This window comes from Gossypium arboreum, chromosome 6, assembly GCF_025698485.1.
Source record: "Gossypium arboreum isolate Shixiya-1 chromosome 6, ASM2569848v2, whole genome shotgun sequence".
Lineage (NCBI taxonomy): Eukaryota > Viridiplantae > Streptophyta > Magnoliopsida > Malvales > Malvaceae > Gossypium > Gossypium arboreum.
The window spans coordinates 14092581-14110522 of NC_069075.1; positions in this window are offsets into that span (position 1 = coordinate 14092581).

Genomic DNA, 17942 nt, shown 5'->3' on the forward strand with positions numbered 1-17942 from the left:
TATCTTATTTGTGGCTAATTTGGTTGTATGAATATGCTTCAATTGGTGTTGCTTGTTGTTGTGTAGGTTGGTGCAAGTAAGGGTGGCAAAATGGCTTGGTAAATAGCCTTATTTTGTCCACACGGGCAGAGACACGGCTGTGTGTCTCAGCTGTGTGAAGGACACGGCCTAGGGACATGGGCGTGTGTCATGGGCGTGTGAAGTCTGCACCTATTTTGTGAAAATTTTCAAAAATTAAAACTCATCACGCAGCCTAGCACATGGACGTGTTACTTGGCCGTGTGACTTCCTCTGGTGCATGCTGTCATAAATAGAGAGTTACACGGGTTAGTTACACGGGTTAGGGACACGGGAGTGTGTAACCACACGGGCGTGTGACTCTATTTTGATGAAAAATTTTCTAGATGTTGTAGAAATTTCTTAAGTTCTCGATTTAGTCCCGAACCACCTCCAATGCATCATTTGGACCTCTTAGGCTTATTTTAGGGATGACAGGAATGTATGTGAAAAGTTTTAAATTTGGATGGAAATTTATGCCTCAATTTTGTATGATTGCTTGTGTATAAGTCTGGTAATGCCTCGTACCTTATTCTAATGTTAGATACGGGTAAGGGGTGTTACAGAAGACTTGAGCTGAGAAAAGAGGAAAGCTTATTTGAGACTAGAGATTTAAGAAAAAGACCGATGAATAAACCTTATCATTTTTCATCAAAAAATCCTGATATTCGTATAATCGATCAAATGCATCAGTGGGATACCAGAATAGAGATCGTGGAAATCAACATGTGAGCCCTAAAGCTCAAGCAACTTCCGTCTCAAGTGTTGGCAATGTGAGAAACAGTAAATCTGAGTGTCAACAGTATGGAAGATGACATTTTGGAGAGTGCTGGAATAAGAGTAATAAAGCTTGTTTCGAATGTGACTCACCAGATCATTTTATTCGAGATTGTCCAAAGTTATCTGAGAAAGATAAATTTCAGAACTCAAGATTAAGCAATACGACTGTGAGAGGGAGGCCCCTGAGAAATACAAGGAATGTGTTTATTGGCAAAGGTGTGACTAGGGATTCAGCTGTGAGATTTGAGGCTAAAGCACTAGCCAAAGCTTACGCTATTCGCGCTCGCGAAGATACATCATCACTGTTATTACCGGTACATTCTCTGTTTACAACACTAATGTGATTGCTTTAATTGATCTTGGATCAACACATTTGTATGTTTGTGAAAATTTAGTGTCTAGTAAGAAATTTCCTGTTAAATTTACTCAGTTTGTGATTAAAGTATCCAACCCCTTAGGCAAGTATGTTCTAGTTGATAAAGTTTGCAAGAACTGTCCTTTAATGACTCGGGATTACTGTTTTCTAGCTGACTTGATACTTTTGCCGTTTGATGAGTTTGATGTGATTCTGGGAATGGATTGGTTGACTTTGCATAATGCTGTTGTGAATTGTAGACGAAAGATCATTGAATTGAAATGTCAGAACAGTGAAATTCTTTAAATTGAATCAGATGAGTCGAGTGGATTACCTGTTGTAATTTTGTCTATGTCAGCTCAAAGATATATGAGAAAAGGTTGTGAAGCTTATCTCGCTTATGTTTTAGATACAAAAGTGTCTGAATCGAAGATTGAATCAGTGTCGATAGTATGTGAGTTTCCAGATGTGTTTCCAGAAGAATTACCGGGGTTGCCACCAGTCAGAGAGGTTGAGTTTGCTATTGAACTGGTACCGGAAACATCGGTGATATCTATAGCTCCGTATAGAATCGCTCCAACATAATTGAAAGAGTTGAAATCTCAGTTGCAAGAGTTAACAGATAGAGGTTTTGCACGACCTAGGTTGTTTGCCCTGGGGTGCGCTCGTATGTTTGTAAAGAAGAAAGACGGGTGAATGAGAATGTGTATTGACTATCGAAAGCTCAATAAGGTTACAATAAAGAACAAGTATCTATTGCTGAGAATATATGATTTGTTTGATTAGTTGAAAGGGGCAACAGTGTTTTTAAAGATTGATTTGAGATCTAGTTATTATCAGTTACGAGTTAAAGACTCAGATGTGCCGAAAACTGCATTTAGAACTAGGTACAGACATTATGAATTCCTTGTTATGCCTTTTGGTTTAACTAATGCTCCTGCAGTCTTTATAGATTTGATGAATTGGATCTTTAAACCGTATTTAGACAGATTTGTTGTTGTGTTCATTGATGACATTTTGATCTATTCTCGAGATGAGTCTAAGCATGCCGAGCATTTGAGGATTGTGTTGAAAACCTTAAGAGATAAGCAATTGTATGCTAAATTCAGTAAATATGAGTTATAGCTAAGAGAAGTCGGGATTTTTGGGGCACTTGTTTTAGCAGAAGGTATAATAGTAGATCCGAGTAAGATTTTGGGAGTTGTTGATTGGAAACCACCGAAAAATGTATCTGAAGTCAGAAGCTTTTTGGGGTTAGCTAGCTACTATAGACGTTTTGTAAAAGGGTTCTCGATGATTGCTACACAGATGACCAGATTATTATAGAAAGATGTGAGATTCGAGTGGTCCGAGAAATGTCAATAGAGTTTCGAGTAGTTGAAAGCATTGCTAATCAAAGCACTAGTTTTGATTCAACCTGAGTCGGGTAAAGAATTCATGGTTTATAGCAACTTGTCACTGAATGGTTTAGGTTGTGTTTTGATGCAAGAAGGAAAAGTTATAGCTTATGCCTCGAAAAAGTTGAAGCCGCATGAAAAGAACTATCCGGCACACGATTTAGAGTTGGTAGCTATAGTTTTTGCATTGAAAATTTGGCTTCATCATTTGTACGGTGAAAAATTCCATATCTTTACTGATCATAAAAGGTTAAAGTATATTATGACTTAGAAAGATCTGAATTTACGACAACGGAGATGGCTCAAGCTATTGAAAGATTACAAATTATTGCTTGATTATCACCCTGGAAAAGCGAATGTAGTCACAAATGCTTTGAGTAAAAAATCATTCTTTACTTTGATAGCAATGAATAACAGTTGAAATTATTTGATAATGGTTCGATTTTAGCTGAGTTAAAGGCTAAACCAATATTTCTTCAACAAATTTGTAAAGCTCAGAAATATGATAGTGAATGACAAGCTAAAAGAGTGCAATGCTAGTCGACTAGTGATTCAGAGTACCAAATCGAATCTGATGATTGTTTGATGTTACGAGATATAATCTATGTACCAAAAAATCTAGAGTTGATTCAGAAAATTTTACACGAGGCACATAGTGGTTGTTTATTTGTTCATCTTAGAAGTACTAAGATGTATAATGATCTGAAATAGTTATATTGGTGGTCGGGCATGAAACAAGATATTTCAGAGTTTGTATCGAGATGTTTAATCTGTCAGCAAGTGAAAGCCGAACATCAAGTGCCTTCAGGACTACTATAGCCAGTAATGATACCTGAGTAGAAATGGGATAGAGTTATGATGGATTTCGTATCGAGATTACCCCTGACTCCGAAAAAGAAGATGTTGTTTAGGTTGTCGTTGATGGATTAACAAAATCGGTGCATTTCACTTCGGTACGTAGTAATTATTAGTTTGATAGATTGGTTGAATTGTACATTTTTGAAATTGTTAGATTTCACAGGGTGCCAGTTTCGATTATTTCAAATAGAGATCCGAGGTTTACATTGCCATTTTGGAAGAAATTACAAGAAGCTCTGGGTATGATATTAAATTTTAGTACAGCTTTTCATCCTCAAACTGACGGACAGTCTGAGAGAGTAATTCAGGTTCTCGAAGATAAGCTTTGGTGTTGTGTTTTAGAGTTCGAAGGCAACTGGAAGAGATATTTACTATTGGTTGAATTTGTGTATAACAATAGCTTTCAATTAAGCTTAAAGATGGCACCGTATGAAGCTTTGTATGGTCGCAAATGTCGAATTCCATTGTACTAGACAAAGTTGAGTGAGAAAAAGATTCACGGGGTTGATTTGATCAGAGAAACTGAAGAAAAAGTGAAAATAATTCACGAATGTTTGAAGGCAGCTTCAGATAGACATAAATCGTACGCGTATTTGAAACAAAAAGATATTGAATTTCAAATCGGTGATAAATTACTTCTGAAAGTATCTCCACGGAAGAAAATACTATGATTTGGTTGCAAAGGCAAATTGAGTCCGCGTTTCATCGGGCCATATGAGATCATTGAAAGAATAGGGCCAATGGCATATCAGCTAGCTTTACCAATTGAGTTAGAGAAGATCCACAATATGATTCACGTATCGATGTTGTGTCGATATAGATCGAATCCTTCACACGTAATATCTTCGGCAGAAATTGAAATTCAACCTTATATGACGTACAACGAATATCCGATCAAACTTCTAGCATGAGGTTAAACAATTGAGAAATAAAAACAAAGCTCTCGTGGAAGTACTTTGGGAACGACACGGTGTCGAAGAGGCTACGTGGGAGCCCGAGGAAGATATGAGAAACCAGTACCTTAACTTTTTCACTGGTAAGATTTTTGAGGACGAAAATCCCTAAATGGGGAGAGTTGTAACAACCCATTTTTAGCTAAATCGGAACAGTGGTTTTGAAACCACAAATTCAAGGTAAAAAAATTATTTTAATATTATTTTAAGTGTTTACAGCATGATAGCATGTATGTGTGAAAGTTTCGTAAATTAATTTTATCGTTTGAATGCTTAATTCGGTAAAAAGGACTAAATCGCGTAAAGCATAAAAGTTGAATTTTATTTGTTAAATGCATTAGCTGACTATGAATATTAAATGTTGAGGTCCTTAAGTGATAAATGAACCATTATGAAGGTAAGTGGGCATTAATGGACATGAAATGGATGATATAAATGTTTTATCATTAAGGTTAATTTGGTAATTTGTCTAATAAGGTTAATTAAATAAACTAAAAGCCTAAATTTTGTTAGATCATCATCTTCCTTGGCCAAATGAAGCATGAAGAAAAGCCATTTTAGGGCTTGAAACTTTCGATTACTTTGATACTCAATTGTAAGGTCGTTTTTATTTCATTTTTAATGATTTCTATGTTTTTGGGATCGTTGCAACTAGGTCTAGCTAGCCCAGAGACTATTTTTCCAAATTTTTAAAGATTTTGAAAGTTTCCATTGATGCAAATATGTGTTCTTTGATGTTTGATGATGAAATATGACATCTTGTTGCTAGATTTACATATTTTGTAAAGTGATTTTGAGTAAAAATGTAAAATAGGGATTTATTTGTGAAAATGTGAAATTGTGTGGTTAAATATGTGAAAATTTGATAATTGTGGGTTGTTAGGGGCATTACAGTAATTCGGCTATCATGGGTATTAAAAAAATTTCATGAATTTGTGATTTTGTGAAATAAGGACTAAATTGTAAAAGTTGTGAAATTCTAGGGTAAAAGTGTAAATGTACTTAAATGTGTGTTTTGGATTAAATTGAATAGAGAGATTATTAAATAATTTAATTTTCAATATATTTAGATCAAGAAAAGCGAAATTTGTTCTAGATCGAGGGAAAACTAAAGTAATCGACTAATCGACTTATTTTGTCGTTTTCACATCCGAGGTAAGTTCATATGTGATAAATTTCTGTATAAGTGTATTTTAAATGCTTTGATATTATATAAGTTGCGAATACGAGACTTCGGATAAGTTCGACAATGACTCAATGGTAATTTGGCATTCGAAATCCTGTTTGAACCTTAGAAATAGTTTAAGATACTAGTGACATGTCATTAGAGGATACATTGAGTTGGCTTCGGGCCATGATATTACTACTTTGGGTGCGAGTTATACTGATTTGGCTTCGGGACATGATATCAGTACTTCGGATATAAGCTACCTTAATTTGGCTTTGGGCCATGGTATAGGTACTTAGTGTGCAAGACTCCTGAGTATCTAACTTCTATTCCGAATGGTTCAACAGGTAAATGAATGATGTGGTTGAGAGTGAGATTGGTATGAGATGGTACAGGTATGTGCATAAACCATATTAGCTTTGAATCGAAGAAATGGTGATGAAAGTATATAGTTTTGTGAATGAGTAATTAGAAGGTTTGATAGTTGATGTGAATTCATGTATCTATAATCAATTGTTGAATTATGTGGTTATGATTATATCAAGTTTATTTCATATGAGCTTACTAAGCTTTATAGCTTACATCGTTTATTTTTCTATGTTTTATAGTGAATTCAAAGGTAGCTCGGATTTGGGGATCGTCGGAGATCGCTTCACACTATCCATCTATCACTTGGTACCTATGAACTTTGGTGTCTTAAGTATATGGCATGTATAGGGACTTTGGTAATGTTGGTTATGTTTTGGTAATGATTTTGGCCATTTGAAGTGGCTTGTAAATGTATATGTCTTAGTTTGTATATAATAGCCATGAGAGTTGGCTTATTTTGAGTAAATTCTCTTGTGTATATGTATATGTGCATATAGTTTATGATATGTAAATTGAGGTTGGTTTTGATGATGCTTATTATTAGTTTGTATTATGGAAGTGAATGCTGATATTGAGGATGCTATTTGTTTGGGAATCAAGGTAAAGAATGCATGTTTTGAGTAGTCATATTGATGATCTAAGTTTATGAGATTTTAGGCAACTTGTGTGTATTGAGAAGTGTGGTATTGAATATGCATGAATTAGGTTTGAATTGGCTGGTTTAAATGCCTATTTATGCCATGGAATGGTGCAAATTGATGTGTTGTAGGTACATTCAAATTTGGGTGGCAAATGGGCTTGTAAATAGCCTATTTTTGTCCACACGGGCTTGTGTCTCAGCCGTGTGCGACACACAGTCATGTTACACGGCCGTGTGTCCCCTGGTGTTGACATTAAAATCAAGTTAGTATGTTCCACACAGCCTTACATACGGGCGTGTGACTTGGCCATGTGGCATAAGTCAGTATACCCTACAGGTTTGGCACAGCCTAGCACATAGCTTGGCACACTGGCGTGTATGGCCATTTTTAGGGCACACGGGCTGGCCACGTGGGTGTATGTGTGGGCCGTGTGACCCAAGTCAGAGAGTTACACGGGGTTGGACACGGGTTGGGACACGGCCATGTGCTCCCATTTTGAATGTCCACACGACCTATGACACGGGCATGTCTATTGGCTGTGTGAGAGACACGGTCGGGCCATACGGGCGTGTGTCCCTTATTTTAAGAAAAAATTTCTAAGTTTCGTAAACATATTTTGAGCTATCAGTTTAGTCCTGAACCACTTCAAAAACATGTTTAGGGCCTCGTAGGCTCATTATTGGGACGTTATGCTTGAGTCTGAATAATGTTTGCTTGAAATGTGAAATTATAATTTTTACTTGAAATGTGAAATTATAATTGAATGTTTAAATGTTTTATAAGTTCGGTAATACTCCGCAACCTATTCCGGCATTGAATATGGGTGTGGGTGTTACAAATTAAGAGTTTTTCTTTGGCTTCTTAGAGACTTAGGTCAGCTTTGGTAGAGAGGGATCCCACATCTTTTTCAATATTATTGAGTTTGATTACTCTTTAAAAGTTACAAAGAGAAAATATTAACTTCTTTTCTTTGCCTATTAGAGTAGTTTATTTTTTCTTTTGCAAGTGCATAATGGTAATGTTTAAATTTCTTTGACCTACTTTTCTTGTTTGAGTGTTTTGATTTCAACCTCTAATAATGGTACGTACATATAGTATGGAAGAGGAGAATAATAAATCCTAGGCAACACATAGATGTCATATTTGTAAAAAAACCCATACGGACATGTTGTTTCCAATGTCGTTCAACCTTTTATTGTTCATAAACTTGTCAAGAAAGACATTTGTAACACCCCCTACCCGTATCCATTTCCGGAATAGGTACGAGGCATTACCGGAGTTTACTGAATATTTTCAGATAATTCTGAGTCATTTATTATTCATATTTTGAAAATAATCATAACGTCTCTCTATTGGGCCCTCGAAGCCCCAAACATACATTAAAAACCAACCAGAATTAAATCGGGATCATAAAAAAAAATTCACAAAATCTTAAATTTTATTTTCATCTAAATACTTACCATTTCAATACTTCTTATAATTAAACATGTTACCATTCAATCAATAGCTTGACACTTGTCTAAGCGTCAAACAACATCATTGTTAGTATACTTGCATATATTTCATATAAATTCAACATTTATATACTTATTTTCTCGACATGTTACACTTGAGTTTAATAATTGTCTTTACTTACATAACTTCCTTGTTTTAACATATCAAAGATAATCATATATGTACATGTCATGAAACATATCATTCTCTTACCGTTTCTTCATAAGTATATATCAATCATTTCATTATATCAATATTTCATGCACCATCATTTCCATATATTTTATGTATATTTATTCGGTAAAGTTTATATCAAACTTAACATAAATTATATTCCATGTACTTATTCTTATTTTGTTTATCTATCTTCATAATTATTTCATACAACTATTTTGTACATATATTTCCATATGACCAGTTCTTGTAAACATTTCACACAACTATTTCATATAACCATTCGTCATCTGATACATATTACCTGAATATCAATTGTTCAATAGATGTCATCGCGTCTCCCATCCACGGTCTTATTTATCTTTGACATGATGCCATAGTGTCTTTCAACTATGGTCTTACTCATTTTCTATCATGTTGCCATGGTATCTTTCAACCATGGTCTTATTCATTTCATGTCACGCTGCCATGGTATCTTTCAACCATGGTCTTATTGATTTCCCGTCATGTTGCCATGGTATCTTTCAACCATGGTCTTATTCATTTCATATCAGGTTGCCATGGTATCTTTCAACCATGGTCTTACACATTTCATATCAGGTTGCCATGGTATCTTTCAACCATGGTCTTACACATTTCATATCAGTTGTCATGGTATCTTTCAACCATGGTCTTACACATTTCATATCGAGAGCACACTCATGAACCTCATCCTTACATGGGATTACCGGTCCAAAGCTAAATCCTGTAATATAAACTCATAGAGTATTGTTGGGATTACCAGTCCAGGCTAAATCCCTTGCAACGACAATTACTCTAATGAGCTTGGATCTGAATTACCAGTCCAGGCTAAATTCAGACCCTAATTTGGATTACCCGTCTGGGATAAATCCATTTACATGTATTCTTCGAGAGGGCTGTATCAGGATAGGATCACCCGTCCGGGCTAGATCCTTTTTACCGTCAATTCCTTTTCAGAGATCCATCGAAATTTCCTTTTATTCAACCGGGATTTCTTCCCTTTTTTATCAAATATATCAATGTTCCATCAATATTCATACAATGAACATTCAAATTATTTTCACATCAATAACATACATTTCAAGCATTTAAGAATATAATTCAAGTTACACGAACTTACCTCATTCCTTGTTTGTGTTTATAATTTCATTAATCTAATATCTTTTCTTTTCTACGATCAAGTCTCATATTTGAGTCATCCGGATCTTTATAAATAAATTTGATCATCATTTTCATTCATTTCATATTCTAATGCATTTAATTAATGCTTTAGGTAAAATTACCATTTTGCCCCTAAACTTTTAATTAATGACGATTTCATCCTTAGGGTCAGGGAAAATAAAATTATTGCAATTTAATCCTTATTTCCAGCTATTATTCTCATATGTATTGATAACAGTTCATGAATTCTATAAAATATCAGAATTTTCCATAATTTCAACACTTTTCAGTTTAATCCCTAAAACATGTTTTCCCCCGATCTTGAACTAAATTAATAATTTCATTCAATTTTTTAATTTAAATAATAAAATAATCCATTTCATGCAATTTGGTCATTTCTGACATTTTTACAAAATTACCCATAAAGTTTTACTTTTATTCAATTTAGTCCCTGAGCCTAAAATATACAAATTAGCGATGCTAGATTAATATTCATACATATTTTTCCTCCTCTTCCTCTCCATTCCACATCCTTAATGTAGATAACACACTTGTAAGTAACATTATCCATAATTTTTATTATTTACTTTTATGAATATTCAAGCTGCTTATCTGCATCATAGTCACTAAATTATTTATATCTGGAGCTATAAAACTCAAAATTAAGATCCTTTAATTTTACCTTAAACTAGACTCATATATCGTATTACCATAAAATTTTCAGAATTTTTGGTTTAGCCAATAAGTACAGTTTATTCTTTAAATTTACCCCTGTTCTGCTGTCTGACAGTTCTAGCCCTTCTTCACTAAAAATTAATTATCTCCTCTTACAGAATTCGAATGATGTTCATGTTTGTTTATATTGAAAATAGACTCATTCAGGATTCTAAAAATATAAATTTAAGTCCATAATTATTTCTATCCAAGTTTTTATGATTTTATAAAGTCAGAACAGGAGAACCCGAAATCATTCTGACCTTGTCTCACAAAATTCATCATATCTCATGATTTACAATTCTATTGCTTACATAATTTCTTCTATAAGAAACTAGACTTAATAAGATTTAATTTCATATTTTATTCATCCTATAATTAGATTTCTAAAATTTTTGATGATTTTTCAAAGTTAGACTACTGCTGCTGTCCAAAACTGCTTTAGTACAAGATATTAATTACCATGTTATAACACCCTTATTTTCTTTTTCTACACCATTTCTCATCACTTTCTCTTATTTTCTCTTCACTAACATATCAAGAACATAGGACCTTATGTAAGAAAACTCTACTATAACATTATTTCCATGCTTTGTCAATAATAACAAACTTAAAAACATATTGAAATCTTGATATACTTACCTTGTTCTATTGATACTAATCTTTAACTTGATTTTCTCTCTCCTCCAGCTTCTATTTCTTGAATTCAACTTGATATTCTAACTCCCCATGGCCTCCTTAACATTTTTCTCTCTTAGTAGCTATGGAAATTCTTTTGATTTCTAGGTGAAAATGGTGAATTTTTGGAGGAAGGACCAAATTGTAAAGAAAACAAAATTTCTTTCTTTTCCTTCTCTTCCAACGTTGGTTGCATGGGAAAGGAAATGTGATATTAATTCTTCATCTTTCCTTTCTTTTATACTAAATAAATAATAATATAATAATAATAAACATCTCATAAAAATATTAATAAAATAATATTTATCTAATTAATTAATTTAAAATATCATCAACATAATCATTACATTCTAGAATTCTCTCTCTTACTAATTGACCATTTTGCCCTTCATGATCTTTTAGAATTCCATCCTTGAGTCATCACTTAATTTGGTAAAATTGTGATTTAGACCCTCATAAATTTTCACCTATTCAATTTGGTCCTAATTCATCAATTTTTCTTGGTTTCTAGATCATTCCACCCTTAAAATATTTGCACCATTAGTCCTTCAACTTTTTTATATTTACACTTCAATCCCTTAAATTTTGAGTATTTACTCTTGTGCAACAAGACTTTTCTCATCTTTGCAATTTAGTCTTTTCTTGAATTAATATATCATAATATACTTCCCAATATTGACATAACTCAAAAATTCCCTTTTTGTCACTTTATTTCCTTATTTTACTATATCACGGATAATATTTTACTGTAAAAATTTTCGGGGTATTACAACATTGGTACAAAACACATAGCAAGCTTTGTGAGCTTAAACAACTTATGGTGGAGTAAAGAGAACGAGCTAGCAAATGCATGTGGTGTGATGTAAAGGACCAAAAGGACTTTGAATGTCAAACAAACTCAGTGTCCTCTATATTTGATTCGATGATAGAAGTCATATGATCCTTGCAAGTCGAGGTACATAAGTATGACACAGAGCTTATTGAAGAGTCTTCTTCTACTACTATCATTAACGATGATGATATGAATGTTGGGAAATGTGTCTTATTGTAGTAAACATGTAATTGTTTTTTATTCATTTGAACGATGAATAAATAAATTTCACATTCCACTGTTATGTCTTTTGTATTTTTGTATTTCATATTTTGCATGCATAGAGAAATTGTGACAAACAAATATTAGCTCATTGATTGTCTAAGTTCAAACTAATGATAAGTGGCATTGTAAGAATGTTTACGTTGCGAGAAAGGCAACTTACTTCAGTGGATAATCTAAACAAGTATGTAATCCCGTAAAAGAATCAAAGTGAACATTCGATTCAAATACTAAAAAAGAATATTATGTTGTCTACAATTCCAATTGAAGAGATGACTAGTCTTGGCTATCGGAGTAATTGATTCCACGGGTAGAGACGTAGATGTATTCATTGGTAGAATGATACATTGGATTGGACCCAAGATGAATTAATTCTAAATCCGTTTGTGAATTAATCACTTGTGACATTCATGGTGTGATTTACCTAAATCCTGAGTTAGTCACTAACTATGCCAAGTAACTCATGTGCTCTGATATAAGTGGAGGATTATACTCTAAAGATGATCAAGCTGATAGTCGATATGTTGGGTACATGACTTGTGTATGACATGGCTTGACTAGTAACAATCGCATTTATAGCTAAATTAAAGAGTTAATGACATCCTCTTATTGGCATTATCTGGATTGATAAATATGGAACATGGCCACGGGTTGCTTGTTCTTGAACGAGTAATTTATCACAGTCATATGTTGACAATGATCATATTAATCATTAAAAAGACACAATGGTGACAATGAGAAAAAATAGAATTGTATTGAGTGAACGAATTTAACTCAAAAGAATTAATGATATCATATGAGGGTATCACATACCTGACGAGGTCGTTGGATAAAGCAGTTGGATGAATTGCTTTAAAAAAAAGTATACAATAAGGAGTTTTCAATTATGGTACTTTTTGTGGACTGACTCCAAGGTTAAGAGTTGCGAATTATCAGAACGATGCTTCTGGACGTAATTGCAGTTACTAAAGCCTAATTATATATATCTGATTAATCTCTCTGCTAGCTCAATAAAAGCTTAATTGGACTGCATTTGAATTAGAAACAAATTCTACAACTTCGGAAATAATTTAATTGAGTTGATTTATTCAATGTGGAATTAAATTGGGCGGTCGTAATAATTGTTAAACTAGAGAATTTGATTAAAGAATTTTCTTGAAAATTTAATTTAAAACATAAATTCAAAAAATCTAAGTATTTTTTGGAAAATTAATTTTGATCAAGTAAAATTAAATTAATCAAATTAATTAAAGTTAATATGATATTTTTGAAAATTAATTTTTAAGTCAAACAATTAGCTCAATGAGTAATTGAACTTGAAAATTGGACTTGAGATTGTAAATTGGGCTCAAGAGCTCAAAACCGATACCAAGACCCAAAAACCGATTGAATTGGGTTTGGTATATGAAACCGAGCTGACAATCTAATCGATGGCTGGATCGGACCGAACAAGCCGTCACTGTCCTAGACTAAACCAGCAGAAATCAAACTAGATCATGGTGCCGAGGGCTTCGACGACGAGATTCCGGTGGCTGACAAATGGTTAGTGACGGTGGGTCTTCTATGGTTGAGCAATGGAAGAATTACACTATTAGTGAGGCTCTACCAGAGAATTTGATTTCAGATTAACTATTCCAAAAATAATATTATTTTAATATTAAATTTAATACTTATCTTAATAGTATTTTATTAATTTAATATATAGTGATTATCTTAATATTAAATTTAATTTCATGTTTATCTTATAGACAAATATTCTATTATTTTTGTAACCTCCCAAACCCGGCCTAAACGTTATGGCTAGATTGAGAAGACTACATTAGACACTAAAATGGCTAAGCTAACTTACGTTACTTTTGAAGACCTTAAATAAACTCATTTTAGAGAATACCGTGGTTGTACTTTGAGTTAGCTTAAAAGCATTCATTCATTAGGTCATGTATACTTAGGATTCATTTTATTATTGATAGTGTTGTTTTAGAAAAACCGTTTGCTTGTCGCTCTTCTTAAAAAAAAAAAACTCAAAGTTAAACTAATGCAACTGGAAAACCATTTTTCAAGTCATTTTGGAAAATTAGTTGCTTTATCGATTTGTTTTTCAAAAACAGTTCCTTTGCAATGTAGTGGAAACTAGGGAACAACATTAAATTTTACTTAAGCCCGGTATCATGCATTATCTAGTTATTATGCTTGAGTAATCCATGCATGCAAAAATCCCCAAAAGAAAAGTTACCAAGCCACAGACCAGAAATAATTAAAAATTACAAACCAAAACTAATAGAGACTAATACTTATTAAAAATAATCCAAGTCCAAGGTGATTCTCTAAATGTTGAGTCCGGTCTTAATTTCGAGGTTTACTTGAAAGTTAAACACTATTGGGGGTGAGCTTATGAAAAGCTCAGTGTGAGTCGAATAATTATTTAAATGGATAAAAACATAAGTATCAAATATAGTGAAACATATTAGCATTAACAAAAGAACACAGAACCATAGTTGAAATTTCAGATCATTACATAGCCATTATCAATATCGATGTCAAACGGTGTATGAGCATAGGTCATCATTCATTCAAGTAACAATCATTAATTTTGATACCATTCAATACAATAAAATACAATGCGTAGCATAAATCAATAAAATTCGAATATATGTGCACATGATGCAATACAAAAAGGTTCCTACCTATGCCATCCGCTATACACCACGAGTTCACCAGAACTCATCTACCAAACTCCTTAACATTATGAGCATAGCTCAATGTGGTAAAACCACTGAATAATCAATAATGTAGAAAATTTACCGGATACCAAATAGTGCGATACAATCGCCAATAACATATAATATGAGATAAAATCGCCAATCCCCTAGGTACTCTAGGTGTAGTCACGAACTACGAATAATGCGGACTTAATATGCGGACTTAATATGCCCCCGATACTCCATGAAACTTCTTCGTCAACCATAAAATCTCAACCCAATGTATATGCAACATGTTACAAAATCTCATACATAATCATATCTCAATACTTTTCACATTCATTTGACATGCTCAGCATGTCCTCAATAATCATATACTTTCAGTAAATGGAAACAATGTTTCAATCTTTCAAATTACCATTGTGTTGGTATCAATCAATATCGTTCAATTTCACATACTTTACGGATTTTAATTGTGCATAAATAGCACCCTTTTCAGACACAATATAACAAATATCTCATGCATTTAAATCATACATAAGCTTAATATCTCAACAAATTATATAGTTCAGTCAAACATTCTAATATCTCATAACTCAAATATGTAATTATAAACTCAATCAAACATCCATACTATCAAACTAGGTTTTTTGCCAACATGTCAATCTTTTAAGGCTCTCAACATACCTAGTTCGGCCACTCACAAAATTAATAATTTGGCTATTAATCGAATCCAATCAGCAAACTAATTTATCAAAAATAACATGATATTTAATATTTTCAAACAATTTTATGAGTTTAGGACCCAAACCTTATTTTTCGCTTCATCGCAGCACACTAGCGAATCTTCTAATTTTTCTTAATGATTCCTTAAACGAACTTAAACCAAAATTCAGTATAAATTCAATCAATTTACCATTAAACCAGCCCCCAAACACCCACTTACGAATTCAAACCAATCATTGAAATTATAACTATTTTTCAATCCAAACTAGTTAGATTCCTTACATTGTACCGATGCAAACCGTACGTATAATCGTTCTTCGCCTTTACGGATGATTTGGAGTGTTTGGGTCAGCACCTAATTCAATAATATATTTAAAAAATAGTAGCTAATTAATAATTAAATTCCTTCATTTAATCAATTCATAGCATTTACCCAACAACTATGTCGAAATAACAAACTAGTTACCCTTAATTGCACTTACGCTTCACGATTTGTGGGATCCTTATTGGCCAATCGATCAAGAACATTTTTTTCATTAATTGAAATGGGTTTAAAATCTGATTAGGAGGGTTAAAGAACTCAAATTAATGCTGGACAAATATAGGCAAGAACCAAGAAACAAAACAGCCTATTTTCTTGCCCATAGGTGCACGCACCACCACCCACAGTAGCCAAAATTGGGGCTAAATTTTAAAACGGTTTGAGATTTCATTAAAATATGGAAATATACCTTTGAAATAATTTCAAATCGACCAAATTCCAGATCTGGAAATTTATGTTTTTAATGGACAAGATTAATTAAGAAATTGAAGAGAGAAGAGACCTTGCCCAAGCTAGTCGAGAGAAACGACAATAACACTTTCTTGGCAATGTTTGGGATCGATCTTGGAGTACTTGGGGCTGATTTTAATGAGGAAAAATGACAGCAGTATGGTGGAAAAGATGTTAACAAATCTTGTGGCAAAAAGAAAAAGAAAAAGAAAAAGAAAGAGATAGTAAAACTAGGTGTAGGTGACAACAACAATGGAGGAAAGGAAAAATAATTAAAATCAAAGAGAATGGGAGGAGGAGATGAACGGCTAGGGCAATGAGGAGGAGGATTAAAGGCTGATTATTAGTAAAAAATTAATATTTATACCAAGGTTAACTAGGCTTGGATGGCTCACACATTAAAATAAGAGGTTTTTGTCAAAAAATTAAATTATTTGCATGAGAAGGGAATTGAAGTTAGGACCTCAAGGATAAATTCACTAATGTTTAACCATCAAATCAATAACTCATTTTTGATATAATTTGAAAATATTTATTTTAAAAGAACAATGCATGTCGCATACTAGAGTTTAAGGCAAAATTTGCAAAATAATAAAAATGGTGAGAGAGAAGAGATTTGAACTTGGGTTTCAAGGAACATTTCACTAACACTTAACCAATAAACCAATACCTCATTTATTTCCTAAAAATGCATAGATAAATTTCAAAAATTAAGGCATGACCAGTCTCTCTCGATTGACAAACCCGATTCTATTAACCCTTGATTTTTGGGATATTAATTTTAATAAGATTTAATATTAAATTTAATCTAATATTTATCTTAATAAATATTATATTAATTTAATATTAAAATGATTAAGTTTAATTATAGTTGAACTCTCTAAACTCTCCCTATATAAAGAGAGCTTTCGGTCATTATTTACACGTTTGAATTCAAGAGAAAGTTGTAGAAATAAAATTCTTTGAAGAAATTATTTCAAAAATTTCTAGATATATTTTTCTTATTTACAAATTTTCCCAAAATTTTAGATAAATTATTAAATTACCTCATCGGTAATTTTTGTGAAAACTTTTCTAATTCGAAGCGAGCCCACACTTGGTAGACATGAGCTTGAGGATAGCGGAGAAGATTACTCGGTCAAAGCATTTATCCTAGACGAGTAAAAAAAGTACAATTTTGATTAAGTGTTTATTACTGTAGATATCACAACCAAGTTCTTGTTTTGGATTTTTTTAAACTCCGTTTTTCCCTAAATTTGTTTTCTGTTGCGTTTTCCAAACCCGATTTTCCAATAATGAATGAGTTAGAAACTTTGAGTGACATCATTTGTAAAGACAATAAGTGTGATTTTGTGCCTATTGTTAAGTTTAAATCTAGCATTGAATCTTTTTTCAAAATTGGTGTCAAAGACGTTGATAGTAATAGTGAAAACCATGATGATAGTGATGGTGCACTTTGTGAACCATAAAAAGTTGCTAGTGGGAATTGTTTTCTAGAGCCCATGAATTTGGATGAGTTAGACCTTTATTATCCTTCTAAAAAGTTATATTTTAATGTATTCAATGTTCAAAATTTTTGTGAGAGGTTAAAGGAAAATAAGGATGATTCATGCAAAAGGACAGAGAAAAAAGACCTTGAATGATAAAAGTCAATTTGATGGTCCAACTTTGGTGAGTAAAAATTTGAGGTAAAATTAAATACTTCAATTCACATTGAAAAAGAGAAGGAAGAAAGAACCTATACAACAAAGAGGAGTGATTATATTTTCACTAACTTTAACTTGAATTTGTCTAGTGGACTTATTTCTTTATTTGAGGAATTTGTTGATCTT